We start from the raw sequence: 20056 nt of genomic DNA, 5'->3' as shown, positions 1-20056 counted from the left end.
CCCTGGGATGCAAGGATGGTTCAACATTTGCAAATCTATCAGTGTCATAGTTTTTATCAACAAGAAAAAAATCCAAAAATCACATGATCCTCTCAATTGATGAAGAAAAAGCATTTGACAAATACAGCATCCTTTCCTGATTAAAACTCTTCAGAGTGTAGGTATAGAGGGTACATTCCTCAATCTCATATAAACTATCTATGAAAAACCTACAGCAAATATCATGGTCATTGGGGAAAAGCTGAAAGCCTTTCCCTTAAGATCAGGAACACGACAAGGATGCCCACTCTCGCCATTATTATTCAACATAGTACTAGAAGTCCTTGCAACAGCAATCAGACAACAAAAGGGCAAAAGATATCCAAATCAGCAAAGAAGTCAAACTGTCTCTCTTCACAGATGACATGATACTCTATATTGAAAACCCAAATGACTCCACCCCTAAGCTACTAGAAGTGATAGAGCAATTCAGTAAAGTGGCAGGATAGAAAATCAATGCTCGGATATTAGTTGCATTTCTATACATGAACAATGAGAGTGAAGAAAGAGAAAATAGGGAATCCATTCCTTTTACAATAGCACCAAAAATCATACGTTATCTTGGAATTAACTTTCCCAGAGGTGTAAAGGATCTATATTCTAGAAACTACAAATCACTCTTGAAAGACATTGAAGAAGACACAAAGAGATGGAAAAATATTCCATGCTCATAGATCGGCAGAATTAACATAGTTAAAATGTCCATGCTACCCAGAGCAATCTACACTTTCAATGCTATCCCAATCAAAATACCGATCACATTTTTCAAAGAACTGGAACAAAGAGCCCTTAAATTTGTGTGGAACCAGAAAAGGCCCCGAATCGGCAGGGAATTGTTGAAAAGGAAAAACAAAGCCGGGGGCATCACAATGTCAGATTTCAAGCTGTACTACAAAGCTGTGAATACAAAGACCGCATAGTACTGGCACAAAAAACAGACACATAGACCAGTGGGAGAGAATAGAGAACCCAGAAATTGACCCTCAGCTCTTTGGGCAAATAATCTTTGATAAAGCAGGAAAAAATATCTATTGGAAAAAAAACAGTCTCTTCAATAAATGGTGCTGGGAAAATTGGACAGCTACATGCAAAAGAATGAAACTTGACCACTATCTCACACCATACACAAAGATAAACTCTAAATGGATGAAAGACCTTGATGTAAGACAGGAATCCATCAAAATCATAGAGGACAACATAGGCAGCAACCTCTACAACATCGGCCACAGCAACCTTTTTCATGACACATCTCCAAAGGCAAGAGAAACAAAAGATAAAATATACTTGTGGGACTTCATCAAGATCAAAAGCTTCTGCACAGCCAAGGAAACAGTCAAAAAAACTTAGAGGCAGCCCACAGAGTGGGACAAGATATTTGCAAATGACACTACAGATAAAAGACTGGTATCCAAGATCTACAAAGAACCTTTCATACTCAATACACGAGAAACAAATAAACAAATCATAAAATGGGTAGAAGATATGAACAGACACTTTTCCAATGAAGACATACAAATGGCTAACAGACACATGAAAAAATGTTCAAAATCATTAGCCAGCAGGGAAATTCAAATCAAAACCACACTAAGATATAACCTTATGCCAGTTAGAATAGCAAAAATTGACAAGGCAAGAAACAATAATTGTTGGAGAGGATGTGGAGAAGGGGTATCCCTCCTACATTGTTGGTGGGAATGCAAGTAGGTGCAGCCACTCTGGAAAACAGTGTGGAGGTCCCTTAAAAAGTTAAAAATTGAGCTACCGTATGATCCAGCCATTGCACTACTGGGTATTTACCCCAAAGATACAGACGTAGTGAAGGAAAGGGCCTAATGCACCCCAATGTTCATAGCAGCATTGTCCAGAATAGCTAAATCGTGGAAGGAGATGAGATGCCCTTCAACAGATGATTGGTAAGAAGTTATGGTCCATTTATACAATGGAATATTACTCAGCTATCAAGAAGAACGATTTCTCAACCTTTGCTGCAATATGGATGGCAGTGGAGGAGATAATGCTAAGTGAAATAAGTCAAGCAGAGAAAGACAATTATCATATGGTTTCTCTTATCTATGGAACATAGATCTAGGAAGATCAGTAGGACCAGAAAGGGATAAGGAAAGGCAGATAATCAGAAGGGGGAATGAAGCATGAGAGACTATGGACTCTGAGAAACAAACTGAGGGCTTCAGAGGGGAGGGGGGTGGGGGAATGGGATAGACTGGTGATGGGTAGTAAGGAGGGCATGTATTGCACGGTGCACTGGGTGTTATACACAACTAATGAATCATCAAGCCTTACATCGGAAACCGGGAATGTACTGTATGGTGACTAACATAATACAATAAAAAAAAAGTTAAAAAAAAAAGAGAGTCAAGCAAAATTGGACTCAAAGGAATATGCTCCAAATGAAAGAAACAGATAAAACCTCAGAAAAAGAACTAAAGGAACAAAGATAAGAAATATGTCTAGGATGAAGTGTTTTAAGTAATCATTATAAAGATGCTCATCAGACCGGAGAAAAGCATGGAAGAACTTAGAACTTCAACAAAGTAATGGAAAATATTAAAAAAAGAACCAATCAGAGTCGAAGAATACAGTAACTGAAATGAAAAATTCACGTGTGAATCCAAAGCACATTACAGGATGCAGAAGAACAAATCAGTAATCTGAAAAAGAAGATAATGGAAAAGACCGAAGCTAAATAGAAAAAGAAAAAAAAAAGGGCACCTGTTTGGCTCAGCCATTAAGCGTCTGCCTTAGGCTCAAGTCATGATCCCAGGGTCCTGGGATTAAACCCCGCATTGGGTTCCCAGCTCAACGGGAAGCCTGTGTCTCCTTCTCACACTCCCCTTGCCTGTGTTCCCTCTCTCACTGTCTCTTTCTGTCAAATAAATAAATAAATTAATTAAAAAAAAAGAAAAAGAAAAAGAGAGGAATTTTTTAAAAATGTTTATAAATTAAGGGATCTTTTGGACAAAATCAAGCAAATAAATATTTATATTACAGTGGACCTAGAAGAGGAAAAGAGAAGGAAAGGAGAAGAGCACTTATTTGAAGAAAGAATAGTTAAAAACTTCCCTAACATGAGAAAGGGAACAGACATCTTGGTTCAGGAAGAACAGAATGCTCCAAACAAGATGAAGCAAGGAGGTCCATATTACAATGTACAATAATTAAAATATTGGTGGTTAAAAATAGGGGCACCTTGGTGGATCAGTCAGTTATGCATCTGACTCTTGATTTTAGCCCAGGTCATGATCTCAAGGTTGTGAAATGGAGCCCTGCATCAGGCTTTGTGCTGGGCGTGGACCCTGCTTGAGATTCTCTCTCTCTCTCCTTTAGGTATAAAGTTAATTATAAAGGAACTAGAAGAAGAAGAAATCACACTCAAGTTGATTAAAGGACATAATAAAGATCAGAGCATAAATGAATGAAATAGAGACAAAAGAAATAGTAGAAAAGATCAATGAAACAAAAAACTGGTTCTTTGAAATGAAGGACAAAATTGATAAACCCTGGTGTGCCTGACTGGCTTAGTCAGTGGATCATGCAACTCTTGATCTCAAGGTTGTAAGTCTGAAACGCACTCTAGGTGTAAAGATTACATAAAAATAAAATCATTAAAAGATTGATAAATCCTTAGGCAGCCTAATCAAGAATAAATGAGTACAAAAATAAATAACACTAAAAACAAGATAGGAAAAGTAACAGCCAACACCACAGAAATATGAAGGATTATAAGAGAATACTACAAAAATTATATGCCAATAAATTGTGCAACATAGAAGAAATGGATAAATTCCTAGAAACATAGTATTTTCTGAAACAAAATCAGGATGAAAAAGAAAATCTGAAAAAACCTATTATCAGTAATAAAATTGAATTGGTAACCAAAAACTCCAACAGTCCAGAACCAGATGTAATTGCAAGTGAATTCTACCAAATACTTTAAGAACAGTTAATACCCATTCTTCTAAAATTATTCCAAAAAAGGAGGGAATAAAGCTTCAAAATTCATTCTAAAAGTCCTCCATTACCCTGATACCAAACCAGACAATGACACCATAAAAAAAGAAAACTACAGAGTAATATCCTTGATAAACATAGATGCAAAACTCCTCAACAATACATTGAAGGGATGATTCACAGTGTGCCTGCCTGGCTTAGTCGGTAGAGCATGTGACTCTTGATCTTGGGGCCATGAATTCAAGCCCCACGTTGGGCATGGAACATAGTTGAAAAGAAAGAAAGAAGGAAAGAAGGAAAGGAAAGGAAAGGAAAGGAAAGGAAAGGAAAAGAAAGGAAAGGAAAGAAGAAAGAAAGAAAGAAAGAAAGAAAGAAAGAAAGAAAGAAAGAGAAAGAAAGAAAGAAAGAAAGAAAGAAAGAAAGAAAGAAAGAAAGAAAGAAGAAAGGATGATTTTCACTACAATCAAATGGAATTTATTCCAGGAATGCAAGAATAGTTCAATATCTATAAATCGACATGATATACCAAATTAAGAAATTGAAAGATAAAAATAACATAATCATCTCAATAGATGCAGAAACATCATTTTACAAAATTCAATATCCATTCAAAATAAAGAAAAATCTCAATGGAATAGGTTGAGGGAACTTACCTCAACATAATAAGGACCATACAAGAAAAGTCCACAGCTATCATCATACCCAATGGTGAAAAACAGATCTTTTTCTCCAAGTTCAGTAAAAAGAAAAAGATATCTACTCTTGCCACTTTTATTCAACATAGTACTGGAAGTCTCAACAGCAAACAGATTTAAAAAATAAATAAAAGGCATCTAACTTGTAAGGAAAACGTAAAACTTTTACTATTTGCAAATGACATAATACTATACAAAGAAATCCCTAAGCACCCCACAATAATATTTAGAAATAATAAATGAATTCAGTAAATTTGCAAAATACAAAACTAGTGCACAGAAATTGGGTACTTTTCTATATACTACTAATGAAGCAGCAGAAACAGAAATTAAGAAAATATATACATTTACAATCATACAGAAAAAGAATAAAATAGCTAGGAATAAACTTAACCAAGAATGTGAAAGACCTGTGCTCTGAAACCTATGAAACAGTGATGAAAAAAAATTACAGAAACAAATAAAAAGATATTACACTTGTGATGAGCACTGGGTGCTATATATGAGTGATAAATCACTAAATTATACAACTGCAACTAATATTACACTGTATGTTAACTAACTGGAATTTAAATAAAAACTTGAAACTCCAGGGGCACCTGGGTAGCTCAGTCAGGTAAGTGGCTAACTCTTGATTTTAGCTCAGGTTATGATCTCATGGTCCTAGAATCGAGCCCTGCTTTGGGCTTCACACTCAGTGGGGAGTCTGCCAGAGAATTCTCTCCCTTCCTCTCCCTCTGTCCCTCCTTCTGCTCATTTTCTCACTCTCTCCCTCCCTCTTATCTCTCTAAAATAAATAAATAAATCTTTAAAAAAAACCTTGAAAGAAAACAAACAAAAAAAGATATTCCATGCTCATGGATTGAAATGATTAGTATTGTTAAAATGTCCATACTACCAAAAGCAATCTACAGATTCAATGCATTCCCTATTAAAATACCAACAGTAATTTTCACAGACTAGAAGAAATTATACTAAAATTTGAATAGAAACACAAAAGACCCCAAATAGTCAAAAAAAATTTTTGAGAAAGAACAAAGCTGAAGGGATCACAATTCCAGATTTCAAGATACACCACAAAGCTGGAGTAATCAATAGGAGGAAACTGCCACAAAAATAGATACATAGATCAATGGAAGAGAGTAGGGACCACAGAAATAAACCTACATATATATGTTCAACTAATCTATGACAAAAAAGACAAGAATATACAACAGGGAAAGGCATTCTCTTCAACAAAGACTGCTAGGAAAATTGGACAGCTACTGGACCACTTTCTTACACCATACACAAATATCAACTAATAGTAGATTAAAGACATAAATGTGAGACCTGAAATCATAAAATTCCTGGAAAAAACACAGGAAGTAATCTTTTGAACATCAAAGCAACATTTTTCTTAGATATGTCTCCTAAGGCAATGGAAACAAAAGCAAACATTTGGAACTACACCAAAATGAAAAGCTTTTGCACAGCAAATAAAAGCATTAACAAAATGAAAATGCAACCTACAGAATGAAAGTAAATGTTTGCAAATGATATATCTTGAAAGGGATTTGTATCCAAAATATATTAAAAAACCTAGACAATTCACCAAAATATATAAAAATAATAAATAATTTAATTAAAAAAATAGGCAGAGGACTTGAATAGACCTTTTCCCAAGGAAGACCCAGATGACAAAGAGACCCATAAAGAATGCTTAAAATTACTAATCATCAAGAAAATGCACACCAAAACCACAGCAACCTATTACTTTACATCTGTCAGAATGGCTAGAATCAGAAAGATAAGAACAAATGTTGGGAAAGATGTGTAGAAACAGGAACTCTCACACATGGAAAACAGTCTAGAAGTTCCTCACAAAGTTAAAAACATAAATACCATATTGTTGAGTAATTCCAGTATTGGGTATTTACACAAAGAAGATGAAAGCACTAATTTGAAAATATATATGCGCCGCTATGTTTATTGCAACATTATTAATAACATCCAAGATATGGAAGCAACCCAAGAGTCCATTAATAGCTGAATGGCTAAAGAGGATGTAGTATTTATAATGTAATATTACTCAGCCATAAAAAAGAACGAGATCTTGCAATTTGTGACAACATGGATAGACCTGGAGAGTACTATATTAAATGAGATAAGTCAGATAGGGAAAGATAATTATGTTTCCACTTATATGTGCAACATTAAAAAACAAATGAATAAACAAAGAAAAAGGAGAATCAGACCTATAAATATAGAGAAGAAAGTATTGTTTATCAGAGGGCAGGGTTTGGTGGGATGGGAAAAATGAGTGAAAGAAAGTGGGAGATACAGGTATCCATTTATGGAATGAATAAGTCACAGGAATAAAAGATACTGCATAAGAAATATGATCAATGGTATTGTAATATTGTTGCATGGTGGCAGATTGTAGTTACACTTGTGAACATAGCATAATTTATAGAGTTGTTGAATTATTATGTTGTATACTTGAAAATAATGTAATATAATGTGTCAACTATCTCCTACAAATAAAAGGATATTAATGATCTTGAGACAACGCATTCCTTATTTCAGTGAACTATTTATTTACATTATTAAAGATATAAAGAAATAAAAAGAGTATTTGGAAAAGATCAGAATAAAAATAAATAAAATAGAGGGTAGAAAATTAATAGAAAAAATAATGAAACCAAGAATTTTTTTCTTTTTTTCTTTTTGGAAAGATATACAAAATTTACAAAACTTTAGCTAGACCAACTAAGAAAGAAGATTAAAATTAATAAAATCAGAAATGAAGGAAGAGACATTACAGTTGATACTACAGATATAAAAAAGGATAAAAGACCACTGTGAACAATTTTATGTCAAAAAACTATATAAGCTAGAAGAAATGGATAGATTTGTAGATATATACTACCTACCAAGACTGAATACTGAAGGCATAGATAATCTGAATAAACCAATAATGAATAAAGAGTTTGAGTTGATAATAAAAAACCTCTCTGGCTTCATAGGGGAGGGGGGTGGGGGAATAGGATAGGCTGCTGATGGGTAGTAAGGAGGGCACGTATTGCATGGTGCACTGGGTGTTATACGCAAGTAATGAATCATCGAACTTTACATCAAAAACCAGGGATGTACTGTATGGTGACTAACATAACATAATAAAAAATACTTAAAAAAAACAATGAGAGTATTATGCTAAGTGACATAAGTCAGCCAGAGAAAGACAAATACCATGATTTCACTTATATGTGGAATTTAAGAAACCAAAAAAAAAAAAAAGGAAGGAAAAGAGAGAGAGAGAGAGAGAGAGAGGCATACCAAGAAACAGATTTTGACTATAGAGAACAAAAGGATTACCAGAGGGGAGGTGGGTGGGGGATAGGTTAAATGGAGATTAAGGGATGCCTTCGTAATGAGCATTTGGCATTGTATGGAAATGTTGGATCACCATATTTTACACCTGAAGCTAATGAGAAATCACCTAACACCTGTTAGGATGACAACAAACAAACAAACAAACAATAATGAGTTATTTTGATTTCAGCCACACACCTGACAAAATCTCCTATAAGATTTTGAATGGGCAGGATGTTGAAATTTGGTTGAGTTTAAAAGAACTTTACAGAACACGTTTAACCTCTTCTTTTATAGGTAATGAAACAAGCCCAGAGAGGAGGCAAAAATTACTTGAAGTCACAATGTGTACAAAAAGGGATTTGGGAATAAGATTCAGATATTGTAATTCCTAGAGCATTTCTCCCCTTCCCCACCCCCATTTCAATTCATTTTTGTACCTTGAGATGAGTAGTTTTAAGTCTTTTGTGTATTTTTCCAGAGCATTTTATGTATGTATTGATATATAGTACTTACATCAAACAGGATCTACAATTAGGGTCGTATTTTATGTATTATTCTGTGACATGACTTGTTAACTAAACCATATATATTAAAGCTGTTTTCACACAGTACATGCATAAATCTGTTTTATTCTGCATACTAATCCCAAGAATGGCTGTATTCTGTTATTCATTAAAAAAAAATCTTCCCTTGTAAATAAACTATCAGAGCTCTTTCTATTGTACTGATCTGCTCTTCTAACTTTCTTGTTTTTGGACTCCACTTAGTCCTTAGCTGCCAATAGTAGTTTCTGCATTGCTATGACTTGGAGGACTAGTAGACAGCTGTATAGGATTATGTACCTGAAAATGTAGTGAGGTCCTCCATCACTGGAGGTATTCAAAATTTTGGACAACCACTGAGCAAGAATACTTAAGAGTGAACCATGCACAACTCCATAGGCTGATCTCAAGCATAGTCTTATCACACTTGTTAATTTTCTGTTTTTTTTTGTCGATCTACACTGCTAAATTATGTTCTCTTTAAGAGTAGGGACCCAGGGGTATCTGGGTGGCTCCGTTGGTTAAGCATCTATCTTCAGCTCGGATCATGATCCCAGAGTCCTTGGATCGAGCCCGTGTAGTGCTCCCTGCTTAGTGGAGAGCCTGTTTCTCCCTCTCCCTCTGCCCCTCCCCCCTTTCACTCTCTCACTCTCTCTCTTGCTCTCTATCTCAAATAAATAAATGAAATCTTAAAAAAAAAGAGTAGGGACCCAGTCTTATTCAATGTTGTATATCCAGCACTCAGCATGGTGTCTGACATTGAATCAATGCTCCATACATGTTTATAAGTAAATGATTCATGTAATACTAAGATTTTTATTATCTTACCTGCTTACATCCTAGAAAGAAGCCAGTTCTATAGACATTAGAATTCCCTACCTCCTTCAAGTACCATGAACGTATGACTGCACATCTAGAGAATTTGACCAGTCTGCTCCTTTGGGGATGGAAAGTAAAGGAATGGCCATATTTTATATCCTGGAAATAAGGTGCAGCTCTCTAGCCCATGTTTGGAGTCTCTGAGCACTTTGCTGAGGATTCCATCTGGACCTAAAGACTCTATATTGACCCCAGTCATATTTTCCACTTCCTTCTTCTGAGTCATGGCCCTCAGAGGAGCTTAGTGGGCATCTGAAACCACCATCCATGTCCCCCAACATGTCACATTTCAACTGAGTGTACTCAGAAGATGAAGGAGGATAACTAGCCAAGGAGTTAAAAGACTGAATCAGGGGATTAATGCTGTCACTGACTCACCATATAACTCCTAACAAATCTTTTCTTTCTCTCCTGTGGCCTCAGTTTCCCATTTTGTACAATCAAGTGGTTGGGTTAGATCAGTGTTTTTGGACATTTTTGAAATAATGGATGATTTTATTCAAACCAAAGTTTACACTAAAACAACTATATGATTGAAATGAATGAAATGATATAATACATATTTTATCAATTAAAATGTGAGGTTCATATATAAATTTAATAATGAAGACAGATTTTTGGGTGATTACAAACATTTAAAATCAGGGTTTATAGATAACGATTGTATATTAGCTTACATAACTAATTTATTTCTGCATTTTGTCTTGGTAAACCTATCCAGTAGAGCACAAGTTATATGTCAGGCACTGTACTAGATTTTGGGAATATAGTGGAAAGCAAAACATACATGGCCTTTGTGCACACTGTTTACTATCTAGTATAGAAGGCAATCTTACTTTTTTTTGTTAAAAGGGTAGATTTTATGGTGTAGCCTTATCACAAATAATAATAATATTAATAAATAAAAAGGAAGGGGAAAAACTTTGGGAAGTAATGGATATGTTTATGGCACCGATTGTGGTGCTGGCTTAAAAGATGTATAGCCAAACTCACCAAATTGTATACATTAAATATGAACAGCTTTTTGTATGTAAAGCATATCTAAATAAGTGATTCTTTAAAGTACTCGAATGTTGATTAAATGTAAAAAAGATTAGATATAGTAATTTGTATAGATCTGAGCATATTCAGTTAAAAACAAAACAAAATTAAAAAGAAAACCCTTTGGTTTCCTGTTAACAATTGTAGGTGCTCATCTTATGCAATAAGTAAACATTAAGCCTTCACAACAGGAAATCATGCACATTAAATCTGTTTCCAATTGTTTAAAAAAACAAAACAAGGAAACTGGGAAATGACAGGAGCTAAGATTTGAATAACAAAAGGCAGCCATAAAAGAGCCAAAGGAAGAGCATTGAGAGAGAGAGAGAGGAGAATGTGACTGAAACTCAGAAAGTGAGGTGCTAGGGGACTGAGATGAAGAAGGAGAGCTAGACAGGAGCCAGGGCTGGGAGCAGAATAAGGATTTTACTATCTGCCTTAGGGCCTTTGCACTTACTCTTCTCTCTGCCTGTAATGCCCTGCCCACAAATACCTGCACCCTTACTCTTTATCTTAAGATCTGCTCAAACGTCACTTTTTTAGTGAGGACTTTCTTCACCCATTCTATTTATAATTGAAACAATATTTTTGCCTAGCTGTTCCAACTTTCCCCTACTTTATTTTTTATAGTATTTATCACCATCTGGCATACTGTATATTTTACTTACTTATTTTCTTACTTTCTGTCTTCTTGTACTACAACATAAAATCCCTAAGGGCCATAATTTTGGGTTGTTTGATTCAATGCTGTAGATCCAGTCTCTAAGTGCCTAACATAATGTATATCTGTGGTAAAAAAAAAAATAATTCCGAAATGGCCATCTGAGATTCCTGGACCTTGGTGTGCAGTTATTCAATAAAACACTAATCTAGGTGCTGCTATGAAAAGATTTTGTAGATGTAATTACAGTCCCAAATCAGTTTACATTAAGATAAGGAGATTACCCAGGTAGGCTTGACATAAGCCTTTAAAAGAAGACTTCTTCAACTGGTAGTAGATGATAAAGTGAAGGACTCAAAGCACAAGAAGTAGTTAATGTGCTGTTGCTGGCATAAAGTGAAGGGTGCTGAGAATGGCCCCTGGATGACATGTAGGAAGGAATCAGTCCTACAATAGACCTACAACTACAAGGAACTGAATTCCTCCAAAAATGAGAATGAGCTTAGAGGGATATTTTTCCCCAAAACTTCCAGATAAGAGCTTATCCCAGCTGTAGCTTTGATTTCAGTATTATGATATTCTGAGAAGAGAACCCAATTTCTTTAATAAGTGTTCAAAATGGATGAAAGACCCAAATGTGGGACAGGAATCCATCAAAATCCTAGAGGAGAACATGGGCAGCAACCTCTTCGATCTCAGCCACAGCAACTTCTTGCTAGACACATCTCTAAAGTCAAGGAAAAAAAAAATGAAATGTTGGAACTTAATCAAGATAAAAAGCTTTTGCACAGCAAAGGAAACAATCAACAAAACTAAAAGGCAAACTATGGAATGGGAGAAGATATTCACAAATGGCATATCAGATAATGGACTACTATCCGAAATCTATTAAAAAATTATCAAACTCAACACCCAAAACACAAAAAATCCAGTCAAGAAATGAGCAGAAGACATGAACAGCCATTTCTCCAAAGAAGACATACAAATGGCCAACAGACACGTGAAAAAATGCTCAACATCACTCAGCATTAGGGAAATCCAAATCAAAACCACAATGAGATACCACCTCACACCACTCAGAATAGCTAAAATTAACAAGACAGTACACAACAGATATTGACAAGGATGCGGAGAAAGGGGAACCCTCTAACACTGTAAGTGGGAATGCAAGCTGGTACAGCCACTCTTGAAAACAATATGGAGGTTCCTCAAAAAGTTAAAAGTAGAGCTACTCTAAGACCCAGCAATTGAACTACTAGGTATTTATCCAAAAGATACAGACACAGTGATTTGAATGGGCACCTGCACCCCAATGTTTATAGCAGCAAAGTCCACAATAGCCAAACTATGGAAAGAGCCCAGATGTCCATTGACAGATGAATGAATAAAGAAAGTGGTACACATATACAGTGGAATATTACTCAACCATCAAAAAGAATGAAATCTTGTCATTTGCAATGATGTGGATGGGACTAGTGGGTATTATGCTAAGCAAAATAAGTCAGTAAGAGAAAGAAAAATACCATATTATTTCATTCATATGTGGAATTTAAGAAGCAAAACAGATGAAACATAGGGGAAGGGAAGAAAAAATAGAACAAGAGGAAAACAGAGAGGGAAGCAAACCATAAGAGACTCTTAACTATAGGAAACAAACTGAGGGTTGATGGAGGGGAGGTGGGTGGGCAGGTGGGGTAATTGGGTGATGAGTACTAGGGAGGGCAATTGATGTAATCAGCACTGGGTGCTATATACAACTGATGAATCACTAAATTTCATTCCTGAAACTAATATTACATTATATGTTAATTAAATTGAATTTAAATAAAAAAAACATTTAAAAAAAGAAGAGAACTGATCTATACTGTGACCAAACTTCTAATCTAAAGAACTGTGAGTTAAGAAATGAACATGATTTTAGGTCTTTATGTTTGTTATAATTAATTCCATAGAAATAGAAAACCAATAAAGCATCCAGTAAATTTTTGTACAAGAAAGAATGAAGGGTGCCTGGGTGGTTCAGTTGGTTAAGCATTCAACTCTTGATCTCAGCTCAGGTCTTGATCTCAGGGTTGTGAGTTCAGGCCCCATGCTGGGCTCTATGCTAGGCATGTAGCCTACCAACAGGAGAAGGAGAAGGAGAAGGAGAAGGAGAAGGAGAAGGAGAAGGAGAAGAAGAAGAAGAAGAAGAAGAAGAAGAAGAAGAAGAAGAAGAAAGAAGAAGAAGAAAGAAGAAAGAAGAAGAAGAAGAAAGTAAGTAAGTAAGAAAAGAAAGGAAAGGAAAGGAAAAGAAAAGAAAAAGAAGAAAGAAGAAGGGGAGGAGGAGGAAGAAGAAGAGGAGGAAGAGGAAGAAGAAGAGGAGGAAGAGGAAGGAGGAGAAGGAGAATGAATGAATTTATCCTGAGGGTAATGGGAAATCTTAAACTGAAGAGTTTAAGCAGGGGAGTAACATAAAAATATAGAAAGTTCACTTTGGTTAATGTGTGAAAAAGATATTACAACAAAGGCCAGAGAAGGGAAAATTTAATTTCCAGCATGGCTCTTGGAATAGAACTGCCAGTCCTATATCTCCACCACCATTTTCTAGAAGTAAAATCACCCATGAGCATATTTTAGCCTCTATACTTTAGCTCTTTGCTTGAAAAATACAGCAACAGTTATGTTCATTCAAAATATATTTATTGAACACTTACTCTGCTCCAATCACTGTACTAGACAACCAAAACAAAGGTTTCATCCCTCATGAAACTTCCATTCTAGTGAGGTAGACTGGCAATAACAACGAGATATAAAACTTTAGTAGTATGAGAGCAGTCCAAGTAGAGGACCAGCTAGTGCATAGGCCCTAAAGAATGCATGAGCTTGATGGGATCAAAAGATGAAATAATTTTAAAAATCTATTGTCCTTGACATATAAAGAATGTGAGGGAGAGTGGTATGAGATGAAGTTGGAGGTGTGTTCAAGATTCAGGTTATATACAGTCTTGATGGTCATGATAAAAGTTGAGGCAGGAGGTTGTATTCCATGCAAAAATATAGATATATGGAAGATCACTGTGCATTTGAGGTGTGGAAAAAAGTCTGTTGTATCTGGAACATAGAGGACAAAGCCAAAGATGAAATGCACATACTTCTCTGTTTTTCTTGTGATGAGCATAAATGCTCTGATAAGAAGATAACTTCCTTGCTTGGTAAAATGTTTCTCCCAGGGAAGGTGCAGTGTCACAGAGACATCCTGAAAAGCTCATAGTTTGGAGGAAGTATCGTGAGAAGTCTGAAAGATAAAGACCATCTAGAATAAGAGTTTATTGCCTGAGAATGTTGTTCAGGACCTCAGGGGTTCTGGAATTAGAAGATTCTTCTCCTTGAGAGCCACAACAGCAATCTGGGGGAGAATTGAGGAAAATCTTGGAAAAAACGGGAGACGAGGTACCAGAAGATTTCTGCACACCAATATTCTTAAGAAAGCTGGGATTATATCAACAGGTTTTGCAGTATAAATTCTAGTCAGGGCTATTTTCCCAGAGGCCAAGTTGGAGGACTTGAAAATTTTCTCTTCTACAGTGTAACTCAGGCTTCTTATAAAAAGGTAGTCTCCCAAACATGTCTTCTACTTCCAATTGTGTTTTACTTCCCTGCAAGATTGCACATCAGGGACTGTATATTGTTCATCTCTAGGTCTCTTTCTTCACTTCATTCTCTGTCCCCTTCTCTGATTTCCCCTTATATTAGTGTTGGAACCATAACCCTAGGTAATAAGCTTGAGAAACACTTTCTTCTCATAAAGACTCGTGGGAAAAACAGGAATCCCAAATTCTCTGACCTTTATCCCCACCCAAGAAAATGTCTCCAGATCCTTTGAAACCTTGACGAAATTTTCAGTAACTCTCCCCATTAGGGTGGACGCTTAAATTCATCCTTGAGAGTGAAGATGGGAAGTGTGCAGAAAGCAAGGCAGCAGAAACTGGCAGCAGACTAGAGACCACAGTGAAGAGAGATCAAGAAAAGACCAGTGCATGGTATAGTAATGGTCTGGAGTGACATTGCTAGTGAGGTAATCAGGAGCAAAATGACCAGGGCATACCATTACAAAATGTATTCATTCTTAAGCAAATACCAGAAATAACCTGGGGAGGAGAATCTGGTAAGACATGTGACTTCCTGTGGTAATTTATATAAAGGCCATTTGAGCTTTAAAGGAAAGTGAAACTGCTGAAGAAGACCAAAGAAGCTGAGTCCATTGAAGTCATGTCTCCATTACCTCCTGACAGAAATTCATGAGGTAGGTTAGGAAATGTGTTCAGGGCATTCACTAACTTGCCTAAGAACACAAGCTGTGTGGCACAGAAGATGAGGTTGTGATTTGAACCCAGGACCTGCCCTGGCTCCAAAACACAATTTCATTGCTGTATTATATCACACTATAATAGCTACTGATAAATATAAAAGATCTAAGATGTGACAGGGGACTATAGGCCAATATGGGAACTGATTATTGTCTTGGATCCTGAAGGAGCAGCAACTTCTTCTTGCCACCATCTGGAGGGAGTTGGCTCATTTTTCACACTAGTTACCATATGATTTCTATCCCCCTGCCCTCTAAGTATCATATCCTTGCCCTGAAGGGCTCATATTGAACTTATTCTAGATTCATTTGTATTGAAAAATAAAACAAAATAAGGCCACAATAAAAACAACTAGACTCTTTGAAAGGTAATAGTAAGAAGAGATCCAGTTTTGCTTCAGGATGAAACTTCAGAATATGGAAACTTTTCTCACTCCACCCTACCCAACCCCAATACTGGCCCCAACTGAAGATAATTTCCTATTTACAAGGAAAAGGAAAAGAAACTCAGAAAATTTATTTAAGAGTCAAAGTCTGACTGGATCAAGCACCTTCTAAAGGACATCTTAAATTATTTAAATGCAAATAAATTGAACAGCACATGGACTGCCTTTTCTTTAAAATACATATTCATGCCTCCCCAACTCAACTACAGAGAAAAGGACTAAGGGCAAAATAAAGCATGGCTAACATTAAACCCAAAACATTTGGAAAAATAGGTCAAGATGTTCCACAAACACCAGAGCTGGCCTGAAGTGTCTGTCCCTTATTAATTTATTGTAATTCTTATTAATTATAGCAATAGTAACATTTTTCTGTGGAGTTTCCACCTTGGAAGACTTGAAGCCATTTATGAGAAACCTCTATGCCCCCCCCCTTTTTTTAAAGCATGGGTTCCTCCATCCCCTAGGCTCCAAGACAGTTTTTCTGATTGTTTCAGGATTCTGCCTATCCACCATCCATTTGCAACACAGCTGAAATTCCATAGACTCCTTTGAGGATTAAAGAAAGTCTTGGGTCCCTCAAGCATGGGCAGAACTCTGTTAAGGGTGAGTTCTGAAGCAGGAGTATTACAATCCTCTCTTTAAGATTCTGGACTGCCAAATATTTTATTCCTTGTCAAAAGGCAAGAATACATAATTTTGGGGGGGTTTTTTGTTTGTTTTAGTATCTATTTCCTACCACTAGTATATAAGTCCAGCAGAGAAGGAAAGCACTTGTTTTATTTAGGGCTCTATCTCCAGTTCCCAGAGCACTGCCTGACACATAGTCATAATATTTATTTTATACCTATTATAATAAATATTGGCTCCACTTCTGCATATAAGGAGCTTGAAATTAGCCACTTGATCCTAACAAGTAAAAAGCTAAACAGAAAGAAAAATCAAAAACGTTTTTGTGGTCAATAAGAGACAGGAGGCAAAGTGCTGCCACCAAGGTTGGAGAGACAAACAAGAGAATAGAGAGTCATGGTTTATGAAAGCAGAGTCTCACAAACAAAACTCATAGCAAACATCGCCAACACAAGAAAACTTGAACTGTAATTGATGAATTGCTTGAGTCTTATGTGGATAACTCTTAGAGTTAAAAACTTCTGAGGGGGCCAGTCATGGGAGAGGGACCACAATTTTGTGAAATTTATTTCTAAAAGCTCAACTGTGTTCTCAGTAAATATTGGAGAAAAAAATCCCAGAATAGAATAAGAATTGAAACCCCAGAAATAAATCCCCACCCACATGGTCAAATGACATTTGAGAAGGGAGCCAAGAATACTCAATGGGAAAAGGATAGTCTCTTCAATAACGGTGCTTGGAAAACAATAGGCACATTGAAAAAATATCTAACCCTTTCTTATACCACTCTCAAAAATTAACTTGAAATAGATTAAGGACTTAAACATAAAACTTAAAACCACAAAACTTCTAGAAGAAAACATAGGGTAAAGCTCCTTGATGCTGATCTTGGCAATACTTTTTCAGTTGTGATACCAAAAGCATAAGCAACAAAAGAAAAAATCAACAAGTGGGACTATACCAAACTAAAGAGTTTCTGCATAACAAAAGAAGCAATCAACAAAATGAAAAGTCATCCTATGGAATGAGAGGGAAAGATGCAAATCACATATCTGATAAGGGATTAATACCCAAAATATATAAGTTAACTCATACAACTCAGTAGCAAAAACTCAAGCAACCTGATTTAAAAAATGGTCAGAAGACTTGAATATCCAAAAAGGACACACAAATGGCCAACAAGTATATGAAAATATGCTCAACATCACTAATCAGGGGAATGAAAGTCAAAACCACAATGATATATCATCTCACACCTGTTAGAATGGCTGTTATAAAAAATACAAGAGAAAACAAGTGTTGATGAAAATGTGGAACGGAGGAAATCCTTGTGGGTTGTTGGTGGAAATGTAAATGGGTATAGCCACTATGGAAAACAGTGTGGTAGTTTCTCAAAAAATTTAAAAAGAGATCTCCTATGATCCAACAATCCCAATTCTGGGTATAAATCCAAGGATGAAATCACCAGTTCTAAGAACTATCTGCATTCCCGTGTTCATTGAAGAATTATTCACAATACCCAAGATGGAAACAACCAAGTGTCCATTGATGATGGAGGAATGGACAAATAAAATGTGAATATAAAGTCGTTTATCACATATATTGTATGTTGCATGTTAATCAAAATGTGAATATATATAGTGTTAAGTGAAATCACTCACAAAGAGGAGGACAAATAATATATGATCTCATTTATGTGCGGAACCTGAAAACATCTAACTCAAAAACAGGGAATAGGATTGAGGTTGCTAGCAGCTGAGGCATGGGGAAAATGGGAAGATGTTAGTCAAAGGGTACAACTTTTATTATAAAATAAATAAGTTCCAGGGATATAATGTATAGTGTGGTGACTATAGTTAACAATATTGTATTGTATAATGTTGCTATGAAAGTAGATCTTTAATTTCATCATAACAGCAACAATATGGTAATTATGTGAGGCAAAAGTGTGTTAACAAAACTTATTGTGGTAAACATTTCACAATCTATACATGTATCAAATCATTACATTGTACACCTTAAATATACACAATGCTATATGTCTGGTAAATCTCAATAAAGCTAGAAAAATAATTTCCTTATGTGTCCAGCAAAGGAAGGGGGGAAAGAGATGATTTTGAAATATACCACAGCACTTTGTTCTTAACAAGCCTTAGGAAAAATTGGTTAACCAAGCCTAACCTTGCTGGGGTAATATCAGAACCTAAATGACCAGGGAAAGGGAAATACCCAATTTCACTCAGCTCAACTCTTTCACACTCAAGAAGGGAAAAACAAAACAAAAAAACAATGCCACCCCACTCTAGGCATTCTGTACTACCTAAGGTGGGGGGGGGGGAAGAAAAGNNNNAGAATCTATGGAGTTCATAATCCAGAAGCATATGCTCACTAAAAGACTGAGATTGAATCATAGAATGCTTTCCCTCCTCTCACAGCTCACCATCACATTACTGAAAGGTCTATTTACATGGCACATTATGTCCAGCTATCAATAAAAAACAATCCAAGGCATACACAAAGGCAGAAAAATCATAATTTCAAGATACAGAACAACTATTGAAAACCAGATATGGCAGGGTTGTGGTAACTGTCATACCAAGCATGTAAAGAAACTATAATTAATATAGTGAGGTCTATAATGCATCAAATAGTCAGCACAAAAGAACAGACAAGCAATATAATCAGAGAGATGAAAATCCTAAAAAGAACCAAAAAGAAATCCCTGAAATCACAAATACTGTAACAGAAATTTTTTAAAAATGACTTTAATGAACACATTAATGGATTTGACATAACTGAAGAAAGAATCTCTGACTTAGAGGATATACCAACAGAATCTTCCAAAACTGAAAAACAAGAGAACAAAGATTGAAAAAGAATGGAACAGAATATCCAAAGACTGGGGGGAAACTACAAGTGTAACATACACGTAGTGGGAATACCATAAAGAGAAAAGAAAAAGGAACAGAAGAAATATTTAAAACAATAATGACTAAATATTTCCCTGAATTAATTTCAGACCCCAAATCATAGATCAAAGAAGGTCAGAGACACAAGCTGTATACACTCCAAAAACTCTATAACTCAGCATATTTTCACACTGCAGATAGTCAAAGAAACAATGCTTAAAAAGCCAGAGGAGAAAAATAACTTACCTATACAGGACAAGTGATGTGATGAGCACTGGGTGTTATACACAACTAATGAATCATGGAACACAACATCAAAAACTATTGATGTCCGATATGTTGGCAAATTGAATTTAAATTAAAAAAGATAAGAATTACAGTATACCAAATTATCACATGTGTACCTTAAATTTACACAATATTATACGTTAATTATGTCTCAGTAAAGCTGAAAAAAATACATCTGACTTCTCTTTAAAAGCTATGTGAGTATGAATAGAATAGGGTGAAAAGTTTAAGGTGTTGAGAGAGAGAAAAAAAAAAAAA

This window comes from Ursus maritimus, assembly GCF_017311325.1.
Source record: "Ursus maritimus isolate PB19 chromosome X unlocalized genomic scaffold, ASM1731132v1 scaffold_X1, whole genome shotgun sequence".
NCBI classification, from domain to species: Eukaryota; Metazoa; Chordata; class Mammalia; order Carnivora; family Ursidae; genus Ursus; species Ursus maritimus.
Note: the sequence above shows the minus strand (reverse complement) of the source record.